The sequence below is a fragment of the Vipera berus genome (assembly GCF_964194415.1).
Source record: "Vipera berus genome assembly, chromosome: 6".
Taxonomy (NCBI): Eukaryota; Metazoa; Chordata; class Lepidosauria; order Squamata; family Viperidae; genus Vipera; species Vipera berus.
The window spans coordinates 65913280-65927419 of NC_138208.1; positions in this window are offsets into that span (position 1 = coordinate 65913280).

Consider the following 14140-nt stretch of genomic DNA (forward strand, 5'->3'; position numbering starts at 1 on the left):
AGTCAAGATCTGGGTTTGTATATTTAAGCTAGTACATTGTTCCTTTGTGTTGCTTCTTATTTTGTTACAAGCTGAAAGGATGGTTCTGCGTACTGATTTCAATATGGAAAGGATTTTTTCCTGATCTTTATCCATATTCTCTTGATAGTATGTTAAGTTGAAGACTTTAGAATCAAATGTTAAAAATATTTTTTTGTCTTTTGTAGCTGGGTATGGGACATCTATTTCACGTTTTATAGATGGTCTTTATAGTAGAAATTGTTTATGAAGTAAGAGTTTATAATCCAAGGTGTTCCATCATCTCGTGTAATAACACATGCTTCTCATGCAGGGAAATAGGAAAGCAATTCCCCAAGTATAGCTCTGAAAGTCAGTAAAAGTTTACATTCATAGTTCAAGCAGGCCAGATAAGCCACCCAGAAATCCCTTCTTTGCAGCTGTGTTTTTCAAAGGTGGTAACTGTCAAGGTCAAACAAATTTTATCTGAAGTCTGGGCTTCTTTTAGGCAATAACAAATTGTAATACCATAATTTGCCACAAGATGTCACCAATGCCGTTTTAAGCTTTTTAAGTCCAAAACTTATATGGTGGTTTTTCAAGTCTTTTTTTTAAAGTCTCCAGTAAGAAAAAGAACAGTTTTAGTCCCCAGGTTTCAAAAGAATATACATCCAATTAGATTAAAATTAATCTTATAGTTGCTCTGTTTCCCCTGGGTAGTTATTTGCCGCTTTTCTTAGAGGGTGGGGTAAAAATTCCCTTCCCTCTCTCCTCACAGGGGGAAAGATGCGTCGGGCAGCTTTTACAGGAAAGAAAACTTAGAATCTTAAAGAGAGGATCAGGTCTCACCCAGTTTCATCTGCATTGCTTGAAAGTTGCTTGGTGATACTTTTGACTTCGGCTGTCAGCAGCTTAGAGACCAGCCATATTAATATGGCGGGTCATTCCCCCACTGGTTTTGAGGGCTTCCCCAGATCAAATGCCCTCCCATGATCAAACAGGGTTCCCCTCCTTGCTCATCGCCTCTACAGGGTGACTTTCAACCCTTTCCAGGGTCCCCCAACAGAGTGAATTCAGACGTGAAAGATGGAGCCCATTTTACTGCATTCGCAGCGCTGTGATGCCAAGCCGGAGGTCCCAAACTATTATTTCTAATTTGACAAAAGGGAAAAATTATTAAATGAATGTGGAGCAATAGACTAACTATATTTAATCCATTACATTCATTAATAAACATACATTAAATTAAACTATTATTTAGCCCTCATCTACAAGTATGTTCTAGAGGTAGAATGCATTGTATCCTGAAAAGGCTAAGTAAGTCCTTCAGATCCCAGAAACCCTATAATGATTGACAACAGCTTCCCAAGTTTCAGATTTTTATTCTGACCACTGCCTAGAGATGCTGAGGATTGAATTTGGCATTTTCTGTGTGCAAAGCAGATACATGACCACTAAGCTACAGCTCTAAGCTTCCACCTTCTCAGCTATGCCTTCCATAATTTTCAGCTCTGTTGGGCTACAGTATGTTTTCTAAAGTTAATTGTAGGATGGTGTCCTGGTTATTAGTTTAAAATAAATCACTAAAAAAAGAAAAATGCTTTAAAATGGATAAAATATGTTCATTTTTGATGAATGGTAATGTATTTTGTCTTTAATTGAGCCATATAATTAGACTAGAATACATTTTTAAAATATACTCTACATTTAAGACTTTAGAAAGCTTACATTGTATAATATGCAGAGACTGATGAGACATCAAAAAGACAGTGGCCTTTCTAACTTGCTTATTTCGAGCCCTGTACAAGACAAATACTTTGGAATAAAAATTCCATTGGGGTTTGTAAATGGTAGAAATGATTCAGCAGCTGACAATTTCTTGCCTACCTTCTCATGCCCATTAAAGTTTTCTAGGAAAAGATTCAATAGGGGTGGCGGGTGGAATGGGGGCTTCCAAGGAAGAAATAGCAAACTGAAGATGGTTCTGCTGAGAGCAGAGCTGACAATCTTGGCAGAATGGACAGCTGGTGAATGGACTAATTCTTTGCAGTTCCTCTCCAGACAAGTATTCCAAACAGCTGCTCCTCAGGACAAGGGTCTCTGGCAGGTTTAGAGCACTGGGAGACAAAGAAACACTATCATAGCCCAAACCATGTTTCATATCTTTAAAAAGGCAAAGGTTTGCAAACTACTTTTCAAGGAAAGTCTTCCAAGCAATCTGCAAACTGAAGAGAAAGGACCTGCCTTGAACTGGCACGCTAAAGGATGTCAATGGACAGATAGTAACCGATTTTTAAAAAGTTGAAAGAAGGAAATTCTGTATAGCAAAGATATCAACAACCAAAACATCTTAGAAGTTGTTTACCTATTTTTCCTCCAGTACTAGAATAGAAATTTAGAAAAGCACTCTGGCTATTACTGAGTTGGAAAGTCACAGTAATTGATGGAATATTATATAAATGGAATTTTAAAAAATAAATTACAGGGCTAAGCATGTCTAGAACAGAAAATAACACTATTTAGAACTGAGTGACACATAAATAAACATCACTTCATATCCCTGCACTTTGGACATGTAAGCTGCTTCTGCAACTGCAATTCGCATAATTGGCCTGCTTTCTGGGGAGATAGAAGTCAGAGTCCAACAGCTTGTCCATCCTTGCTATACCAAAAAATTGTGATGACGTGAAGCATTAACCTTTCATTTATGGTTGTTTGTTCTGTCATAGCTAATTTCCATGAGGAAGGCAATATTTAACTTCCCTGCCTGTGAATCAACCAGTAGTTACTCAAGCCCATGGTCCTCTCCCTTCCAGATTGTTGTGGGACCCAGATTGTTGGGGGCAATTAAGCTGACTTTGTAATAATGTCGTTTGGGGTGTGTGTGAAAGCCCTAATAAGCAGGCATATACATAGAATGAAGGCTACTGCTAAGCTTGTAAGCCGCCCTGAGTCTTCGGAGAAGGGCGGGATATAAATGGAATTAAAATAAAATAAAAAATAAAAATAAATCTCTTTGTATATGTGGGTATATATGGAAACAGTTCTTTTGTTTTATTCTGGTATTTAGATTTTAGGTAGTTTTGTCATGTGCAGAGCAGATGTGCTTGTTTTATTTCTTGGTTTCTGATCAAACCACACAATCTAGTTTACAGTCATCCAGCAAGTCAGCCATATTCAGTTTCATAATCCCAATGTTCAGCCACTTTTCTTTACTATACTTTGTAAATCCCATTACGTCTCCTCCAAACAACAACATGAACTTCAGAGTCTTTGTGGGAAATGTTCCCCTGTGCCTGGGCTGTGTTTCTCTTCTGCCTACGAAGTATTTCTTAGTTTGCCTATTCCACATTAACATCCCCTGCCATGCTGCAATTCTTATTGTTTCTGTACCCAGCCTCCGCATGGCTTGAATGACACTAATCAGCTATGTGGGAGGAAGAATATTAGTACAGTAACTGACAATGTTCACTCATAGCTAGGAAGAACTACTGCAGCAGGTAAAGGAAAGATTTAACAACTATTTATACAAGGTCTCTTCTAATAGCACAATACAACAACAGTAACAACAAAAAAAAATGACTCATTGCCTGTAGAACCTGGAGATATAAGTGGGAAAACGTATCTTAAGAAGAAAAAGAGTTCGTGTTATTTTCTTTTCTTTTCTTTTCTTTTCTTTTCGGCTATGAATTTAATTACATAATGCATAATCACTGGCAGGCAAATGGAAAAAAGAGAAAGAAAAATATGATAAAATATCGAATGATTTCCATGAGGGAATTTGCTTTGATTCTGGTTGCCTCATTGTTTTTATTATTTATTTTAAGACACTGCAAATATGCATTAGAAAGTTTGGGTCTTGATTAAATTATTTCAAAAAGGCAGATAAAGTGTGAATACCTGTTGCACCGCAGAGCAAAGACTTAAATATGGGAGGGAGCTGTCTCCAACAATTAAGCATGGACAGAATTTGTAACATTCAATGGGTGCTGAGGCAAAAAAGTTAGAGTGCCAATATTTACTTAGAATTCTTATTCCTTATATCTCAATGTATAGTTGGATGAAGGTCACATATGACCATAAACCAGGGTTTGTTTAATCATCATTTACTTAATTATATTTTGTGTTCATATAATGTTGTTGTTGTTAGCTGCGAAGTCGTGTCCGACTCATCGTGACCCTATGGACAACGTTCCTCCAGGCCTTCCTGTCCTCTACCATCTTCTGGAGTCCATTTAAGCTCACGCCTACTGCTTCAGTGACTCCATCCAGACACCTCATTCTCTGTCATCCCCTTCTTCTATTGCCCTCAATCTTTCCCAGCATTAGGCTCTTCTCCAGTGAGTCCTTCCTTCTCATTAGGTGGCCAAAGTATTTGAGTTTTAGCTTCAGGATCTGGCCTTCTAAAGAGCAGTCAGGGTTGATCTCCTCTAGGACTGATCGGTTTGATCACCTTGCAGTCCAAGGGACTCGCAGGAGTCTTCTCCAGCACCATAGTTCAAAGGCCTCAATTCTTAGGTGCTCAGCCTTTTTTATGGTCCAGCTTTCACTGCCATACATTGCAAGTGGGAAGACCATAGCCTTGACTATACGCACTTTTGTTGGCAGGGTGATGTCTCTGCTTTTTAGTGTGCTGTCTAGATTTGCCATTGCTTTCCTCCCCAGGAGCAAGCATCTTTTAATTTCTTGGCTACAGTCCCCATCTGCAGTGATCTGGGAACCCAGGAAAATAAAATCTATCACTACCTCCATTTCTTCCCCATCTATTTGCCAGGAATTGAGAGGGCCGGATGCCATGATCTTGGTTTTCTTAATGTTAAGTTTCAACCCAACTTTTGCACTCTCCTTCTTCACCCGCAACAAGAGGCTCTTTAGTTCTTCTTCACTTTCTGCCATTAGAGTGGTATCATCTGCATATCTTAGGTTGTTGATATTTCTTCCGGCAATCTTAATTCCAACTTTTGATTCATCTAGCCCTGCCTTTCTCATGATGTGCTCTGCATATAAGTTAAATAGGCAGGGCAACAGTATACAGCCTTGCTGGACTCCTTTCCCAATTTTGAACCAATCAGTGGTTCCGTGTCCCGTTCTCACAGTTGCTTCTTGGCTCACATATAGGTTTCTCAAGAGACAAATAAGATGGTCTGGTACGCCCATCTCTTTAAGAACTTGCCACAGTTTGTTATGATCCACACAATCAAAGGCTTTAGCATAGTCAATGAAGCAGAAGTAGATGTTTTTCTGGAACATTCTTTGGCACTGCCTTTCTTTGGAATTGGAATGTAAACTGATCTTTTCCAATCCTGTGGCCACTGTTGAGTTTTCCAAATTTGCTGGCAAATTGAGTGTAGCACTTTTACTGCATCGTCTTTTAAGATTTTGAATAGCTCAGCTGGAATACTGTCACCTCCACTAGCTTTGTTGTTGCTCAGCTTTTCTAAGGCCCACTTCACTTCACATTCTAGGATGTCTGGCTCAAGGTCAGTGACCACCTCATTGTGATTATCAGGGACGTTAAGCTCGTTCTTGTATAGTTCTTCTGTGTAATTTTGCCACCTCTTCTTAATCTCTTCTGCCTCTGTTAGGTCCCTGCCATTTTGGTCCTTTATCATGCCCATTTTATCATTAAACGTTCCCTTCATCTGTCCAATTTTCTTGAAAAGATCTCTGGTCCTCCCTATTCTATTGTTTTCTTCTATTTCTTTGCACTGTTCATTTAAGAAGGCATTTTTATCTCTTCTAGCTATTCTCTGGAATTCTGCATTCAATTAGGCGTATCTTTCTTTTTCTCCCTTGCCTTTCGCTTCCCTCCTTTCCTCAGCTATTTGCAAAGCTTCCTCAGACAGCCATTTTGCTTTCTTGCATTTCTTTTTCTTTGGGATGGTTTTAGTTGCTATCTCTTGTACAATGTTGTGAACCTCCGTCCATAGTTCTTCAGGCACTCTGTCTATCAGATCTTATTCCTTAAATCTATTTGTCACTTCTACTGTATATTGAACAGGGATATGATTTAGTTCATACCTGAGTGGCCTAGTGCTCTTCCCTACTTTCTTCAGTTTAAGCCTAAAACTTTGCAATGAGAAGCTCATGGTCTGAGCCACAGTCAGCTCCTGGTCTTGTTTTTACTGACTGTATAGAGCTCCTCCATCTTTGGCTGCAGAGCATATAGTCAATCTGATTTCTGTGTTGACCGTCTGGTGATGTCCATGTGTAGAGCCGTCTCTTGGGTTGTTGGAAAAGAGTGTTTGCTATGACCATCGTATTCTCTTGACAAAATTCTATCAGCCTGTGCCCTGCTTCATTTTGTACTCCAAGGCCAAACTTGCCTGTTATTCCGGTTATCTTTTGGCTTCCTACTTTAGCATTCCAATCCCCCATGATGATAAGGACATCATTTTTTGGTGTTAGTTCTATAAGGTGCTGTAGGGCTTCATAGAACTGGTCAATTTCATCCTCTTCAGCACTGGTGGTTGGGGCATAGACTTGGACTACTGTGATATTGAATAGTTTGCCTTGGATTTGAACTGAGATCATTCTGTCATTTTGAGGATTGTATCCCAGTATTGCTTTTCCTACTCTTTTATTGACTATGAAGGATACTCCATTTCTTCTGAGGGATTCTTGCCCGCAGTAGTATACCTTATGGTCATCTGAATTAAATTCACCCATTCCTGTCTATTTTAGTTCGCTGATACCTAAGATGTCGATGTTCAGTCTTGTCATCTCTTTTTTGACCACGTCCAGCTTGCCTTGATTCATGGATCTTACATTCCAGGTTCCTATGGAGAAAAAATCTTTACAGCATCGAATTTCCTTTCACCACCAGACACATCCACAGCTGAGCATCCTTTCGGCTTTGGCCCAGTCGCTTCATTCTTTCTGGCGCTACTAGTAGTAGCCCTCTGCTCTTCCCCAGTAGCATATTGGACGCCTTCTGACCTGAGGGGCTCATCTTCCAGCGTCATATCGTTTTGCCTTTTGGTACTGTCCATAGGGTTTTCATGGCAAAGATACTGGAGTGGGTTGCCATTTCCTTCTCCAGTGGATCACGTTTTGTCAGAACTCTCTGCTATGACCTTTCCGTCTTGGGTGGCCCTGCATGGCATAGCTCATAGCTTTATTGAATTATGCAAGCCCCTTCGCCACGACAAGGCAGTAATCCATGAAGGGGGTTCATACAATACTCTGTTGCAAATTAGGGTTTACCACTCACAAGACTGAACTCACACAATTAATAGTATGACTCTGCATTCCAAGAGACTTCCATCTCTGTCTTTATCACCATTAAAAGCAGAAATAAAAAGTTGCTCCAAGACAGACTTTCTTTTTGATAGGTTTTTCTAAGTTGGTATCTTCGAGACAAAATGCTATTTCTCTAAAGCAGTCTTCTTCCCTTCTGATGGGTTAACATGACCATTGATTAACATCTCAAGAGGCTGTGGAAAGTTAATTTCTACCATCCAGGAGAGGTTCTCCATAGTTTGACACAGGTACCTGTCTTTTTAATGATGCTAAATATTAAACATGGTACCTTCTGCATATAAGGAATAACATGCATCCATGCCTTAATCTGAGCCTATAGTAATTGTATATCTTATTCTCATTCGCTACCAAACTGCCCAGAAATATATGCATGATATTCCCCCTCTCAATGTGTCCTAGATCTGCTGTAGTGGTTATAGTTGTGGTATGCTTGTCTGAACAGTGGACAACTATCACTGACTTTCTCTTACCTGAAGTATGGGATCCACTAGGTTCCCATCAAAGATGAAAATGGCTGGGCTTGGATTTTGTCTGGTCTGGATTATGGTATGTCCCACTCAATCTGGGGTTGATGGAAGGATCCAGCCCATTTAGAATGGAGAGGTACCAGTTAATACTAGAGCCACTGAAAGGGCAGTCTAACTCTATCTATCACAGGCTGCAGGATGTCTCACTTCATGATCAGGTGAGACTCAGCTGGGATTTTTGTGTGTGTTTGTATGGGTGTGTGGGTAGACCTGTATTTTGGATAATACCTTGCTCTATTTAAGAGGAAGAGTAGTATAGCAATGAAAATAAAATAACATATAATAAGACAAACATGAATAGGAGTTACCTGGATAGGAATTACTGAAAAATCTACAAAAAGTGGTTTTGGAGGTACATGTTGGCCTTGGACTTTCAGCTGCCCATCTCTGAGCTGGAGAACGACTCGTGCTGTCAGAAGTCATCAGAATTTGTGTAAATTATTACCTCAATTGTCCTCATACCAAACTTCTCCAATCTCCAATTCAATCCCCATAATCTGCAGCCAACAAGCCTGGAAATATGTGTGTTAAGTGCAACAAATCTAGAAGGTCCCGTGTTGGAGAAGATACTATATGTCAATCAATTTCATCTGTGATCTAACTGTATAACTGCTAACACATTTCTCTTTGATAGAGCTGAAAATAAGGATGAAGCAAAGCGATTCATTATTTATCCTTAGTAATAGAACAATAGAAGAAAGAAAAACAAAACAGTCTCTGCTCCATACATTTACATTTTAACCAAACAAAGTAATTTTTATGTTAGGAAAACCCTGAAAGAAAACGTAAAAGTTATTTATAATTTATTATTTTAAAAAGAGCATAGTTTATTTAATTCATGTTCTGTTCTAATTTATAACTTCTTATACACTTCTTATAATTTATAATTCCACATATGACAGCATAATGTATCTTGATTTATCTCCTTCTTTGGTGCTTTCATAGCCACTTTGGAGATGTTATAGTCTTTCTTGTTATATTGTTTCTTCCCTGCTCAGACACTGAGGAAGCAAGATGTGTATATTTAGCTCTTCTTAGTAACTCCTCATAAAGAAACTGTTTCTCTGATGCCACAATATTATTTCTGTTGTCTTTCCTATGTTATTTCCCAACCTTCAAGCTTTGTAACGTGATGTTCAGCACCCAAGGCAATATTCCAATGTTTCTGTTATGAGATCAGCTGACTTTTTTTTTGTGAAGGGATCTATTACTATGTCACTGAGGAAGACTCAGAGGCTCAGCCAAGGCGAGACCAACTCTCTTTTATAGAAAGAAAGGTAAGGTAAATTACTTACTAAGTATCCTTTGGGAAAGGAAAGGAAAATAAAATGTCCATTATTATACTGCCGTTACATAAATCACTTCTACAGTATTGTATTTGGAATGCTTTATGCAATTCTAGCTACCTCTTTCAAAACATATTTCACAATGTTTGGGAACCCTAGTAATTTTTTTAGCTTGGAAGGGACAAGTGTGCCATATATAGAGAGAAAACACAACCTAGAATAGAACAACTGTTGCACAAGATTTTTGTCTTTTTCTAGAGCCAGAATAGGGCTTGAAACAATGAATGTTTAACAATATCATGATCTGGTGAGTAGACCAGAGGTAGCAGGCCATTGTAGGGGGACATCTCAGTTCTACCATATCTAAATACCAAGCTTACTTAAGAACACACTACATCATATACACTTTCCTAGAATTAGTATAGGTAGGTTATTATAACTGATAGTATGTGAAGAAAAATTTCAAAACAAAATCAAGAATCACTGGGAGATGAGGAGAGGCCCAGCCCCATGACCTAACTTGACCGGCAAAAGTAAACTGGCAATAGTTCCCACTTCTTGTTAGCAGATAAGGTTACTTTACGACAAAGAACATATGATTGAGATGATTAAATGCAGATATGTTGGTATATGTGAATTTTGTCTATCTGTCCAGCTGTTCCATAATACTGAAGCTTGAAGTTGCTCAGTGAAATAGAAGAATAGCCAGTCAACCCCTCAAAAAGGCTTAGAAAATAAATTGCATTCATTTTTATTTCTGCCAACCGCAAAATGCTGAGTACAAAGAGCAAAAGATATCATTTAATTAACAGCTGCAGATCCGGCAGTAAAAACACCCTTCTCATGTCTCATTCCACCCAAAAGGGAAATAAAGTACATTTCTTGTATTATACCCATCTGTGTTCTTACTTCCTGCTGTGTGCATTTATGTGCTCCACAGTTTCAAAGAAAAGACCAGTTTCACTGTGGTTTCCAATCTGCTGCAAAACCAGACATAGATGCCCAGAGGTCTGAAGCTGCTGAACCCCAGTCTCCTTCATACAGTGGAAGCAAGTAGCTGACCATTGTGGGAAATAAGATGCTAGATTTAATGAGCCCTTCTCCTTGATTGAGATTAAGAATGTTTCTGAACTGATTCTCTGCATAGATCTTTGGAGGTTGATATTCTTCACAAAGTTGATGGGACATATTTGGAAAAAAATGCATTTAGACCTGATCAGACAGAGACACAGAGGAAACTCCTTGGGGTAGTGATGGGAGCAGGGCCCATATTGTTTGGAGTAAATTCATAATATATTAATGTCTGTGGAGTCCTTGGTGCTCCACAGTTTGATCCTGAGCTACATATATTCATTACTATTGGGTATCAAAGATTCGTGTTTTTCTGGTCTCCCACAAGAACTTCTAAACATAACGAAATTAAGTTACTTTTTCAACTTCCAGTACTGTCTCATTAAAAATGCACTTTGGCAATAAGTCATAGTAGAGATTATTGGTTCATTCTGCTTTACAAGGCACACAGCAATTGTCCTAATCTGCTGCTTTTCATTTGTTTCGAACAATACATTTAATTGTATAGATGGGCATGGAATTAGAAAAAAATATGGGAAATGAATATTGTATACGGTAAGTGTAGCAAGATTTTTATATGCACAAGGATAGAATAAGTAATGAAATAGTTTTTGCTGAGCATGAATGGTGAGCTAAATGTCCCTGAAGAAGCAGGGATAGTACTGAGGTGGAAATCAGCAGCCAGATGGTGAGTTCTGGCTAATGTAGACACTTCAGAAAAAGGAGAGTTTGTGAGATCACCTACTTGTACTGTGGACAGCTGCTCCTTTTAAGTAAACCTTAAAAACTGAGATTTTTGTGGTCGACTTGTAACTTGAGTGGCTGAGAATCTGTTGGGTAAAAGAAAAAAATTGAACTTACGATTTATGGTTTTCATGAACAGACAAAATAGATTATAGAAAGAAGAGAATTATGTTGTTACCATAGAGCAAGAGGTAAATTTATCACTGTATGTATAACTGCTTTAAAGAATTTTGGAGGCTACCTCTTTTTGTTTTTCTTTTCTTTTCTATTTTTCTTTTTTCTTCTTTCTTTCTTTCTTTCTTTCTTTCTTTCTTTCTTTCTTTCTTTCTTTCTTTCTTTCTTTCTTTCTTTCTTTCTTTCTTTCTTTCTTTCTTTCCTTTTAAAATTATTTAATCAATGTATGTATGTATAATTATAAAATTAACTGAATTTATGATGATTAGTTTGGTTAGAAAAAATGATAAAAGACTTTTTCTAAAGACTGGAGAACTTACATGGACTTTTGGTTGAGTGGTGAAAATACTGATTTCTGGATCTGGGAATTAAAAAAGGTCAAAGACGATCAGGGAAACAATGAGATGGCAACTGCTTGAGAGAAAGAAAGGTAGAAGGTATAATTTTGCCTGTTTTCTTCTTTTTTCATTCCTCTCTCTTTTTTATTATTCTTACTTTTCTGTTTTGAAAAATTCTAATAAATAATTAAAATAATAATACTTTTTTGGGGGGTAGGTAGAGGAAGAAATGAGGGGTTCTCCAACATCTTCAAAGGAGAATTGGTATCAGAATGTACAAGCTGGCTATGACTGTCCAGGCATCAGACAATTTTCCCATCTCTGTCTCACAGTGTAGGATTGAACTAGATCTTCCAGATGTAAAACAGGTACATTTTTTCAGATCCTCTAGATATTTTGTTTCTTGGATACATGAAGATGAATACTTAATAATAATAATAATAATATAATTTGATGAACAAAATAGAGAAGAGGTAGTAAGAGAAGAAAGTTTGACTCTTTAGTATACTATGGCATGTAAAGCAAATTTCTAATTAGGGTAGGCCTAAAGTTATTTTTAACCCATTCCACAGAGATCTGAAAATCTTACCTGCTAACACTGTTATCTTGTGCATGTGGGCATAATCTTAATAACAAAAGTTGTATGAGTTCAGATATTCCAGGACTAAATTGGTTGAGATGTGGCTCAGATTAAAACTCTCTCTTGGCATTATATTTTAAATTTATGGTGAGGCTTAAGTGCTTATGAAATTGTTATGACCACTGGTCCTGAACTTAAAAAATAAATGCAACATGGGATGGATAATATAATTACAGTCTTGGAAACAATCCCAAGGAAGTCATGTATAAATTCCCAGACAATAATAGAACTAGAGTACTGTTAATAAAGGCTTCAACAAAGATTTCTTAGTAAGATCTGGGAGGTAATTGTATATAATACTTTTTCTTGGCATTCGTTGTTCCTCTGCCCAGCACTTTTTAATATGCATACTTCTTAAGCTACCTATCAGAGAAAGAGAAATTCAACTGCCTTTCCTTTTACAGCAAAGTTAGCAATCGTTTAACAGATGCACTACTGCTTCATAGTGCTTTACAGCCCTGTCTAAGTGGCTTACAGAGTCAGTATATTGCCCGTGACAATCTGGCTTCTCATTTTACTGAGTTCGGAAGGATGGAAGGCTGAGTCAACCTTGAACCGATGAGAATTGAACTGTTGGCAGTCAGCAGAATTAGCCTGTAATACTGTGTTTGTCAACTGTCCCATTTGGCACATTCAACAAAATAAATTCCCGGTTCTTTAGAATGATCAAGAATGTAGCTTTATTGAAAGTTCTATCTAGGCATGGCAGTTCTGGGATTTTCTCACAAAAGCCCATATAGGTAAAACCCCTTTTTCCTTTCCCAGCCACCCACAGTTCATACTTCACCAAGTTCAGTTCTTTTGTTTTGAGAAAAACTGTCTGCACCACTCAAGTATTTTTCATAACTTGACCTTGGTGGATAACGTCTTGTCGGCAACAGAAGGCTCTTGTGCATTACCTAGCCTCCCCCTCCCATAGGAATTCACCATCCTCCTCCAGTGACTCTGTGAGCGAAAGCAAGTGCAGACAAGTATGAAGTCAGTTTTGACAGTATTCTAACCACTGCACCACCAGGGCTCCTAAACTAATAAGTTATAGAGCTTATGTATTAGCAAAAATATTAATATAAGATAAATACAGGTACTCTTCAATTTACAACAGTTCATTTAGTGTCATTTTAAAGTTATAATGGTTCTGAAAAACAGTGACTATGACTGTTTTTCATGAAGCATCCCCATGGTCATGTGATCAAAATTCATATGCAACTGATACATATTTATGACATTTGCAGTATGCCAGGGTGATATGATCACCTTTTGTGACTTTCTGACAAGCAAAGTGACTCAAATAAAGGATCTTTATTTTCTATCTGCAAAGATTTTTTAAATCTCACCCTTCTTCTGGGGATCTCAGCTCATTACACAAGGTTATATATCTCTCAAATACTTCAATGATGAGTGAGATAAAAGATACTCATTGCTGACTGTGAATTTGAACTCAAATCCTTTTGTTCCTGGACTGATACATGCCCCATATAAGTGGATATGGCCATTACCTGGACCAAGAAATATTTAATACCATGGAATAAAGGCGGGGTGGGTGGGAGTCCATCTTCCGTAGCCCCAATTTCATTCATTTTGTGGCCTCTTAGGCTCCTGTAGATTCTGTTTCATGTAACACTTGCTAATATAATTGTAGTTGATGGATCATGTTAATTAGGAATTGTAGCAATAATTGTAAGAATAGCTTGAGATGATTATGACATAAGAGCAGCAAGGAAGAGAAAAGAAATAAACATTATCCTTTCTGTTCCTCCATTAATGTGAGCTGTCTAAAGTCATTCTATTGGGCAGTAGATAAAAGACATGGGGCAGATTCCAATATTCCTGCTTTTCTTCTCCTGCAAGCATGACTGGTGGTGTAGTCATCATTTTGTGGAATTAGCTTAGAAAATGTTGGTTGCTATAGAAACCAGGACAAGGTATCTATTGTCATGTTGTCTCAAATTTCGGGCTGCCTCAGACAAATTTCTCTGGTTCTCCAGAAGCAAAATTTCTATTTCCAAAGTTACCTTTCAGTCAGGATTGACCTTGTTTGCTTTTATGGAAACTCCCAATGCCTTTGGCCAGCATTAACTCCTGTGGTGGTAAAATACTATA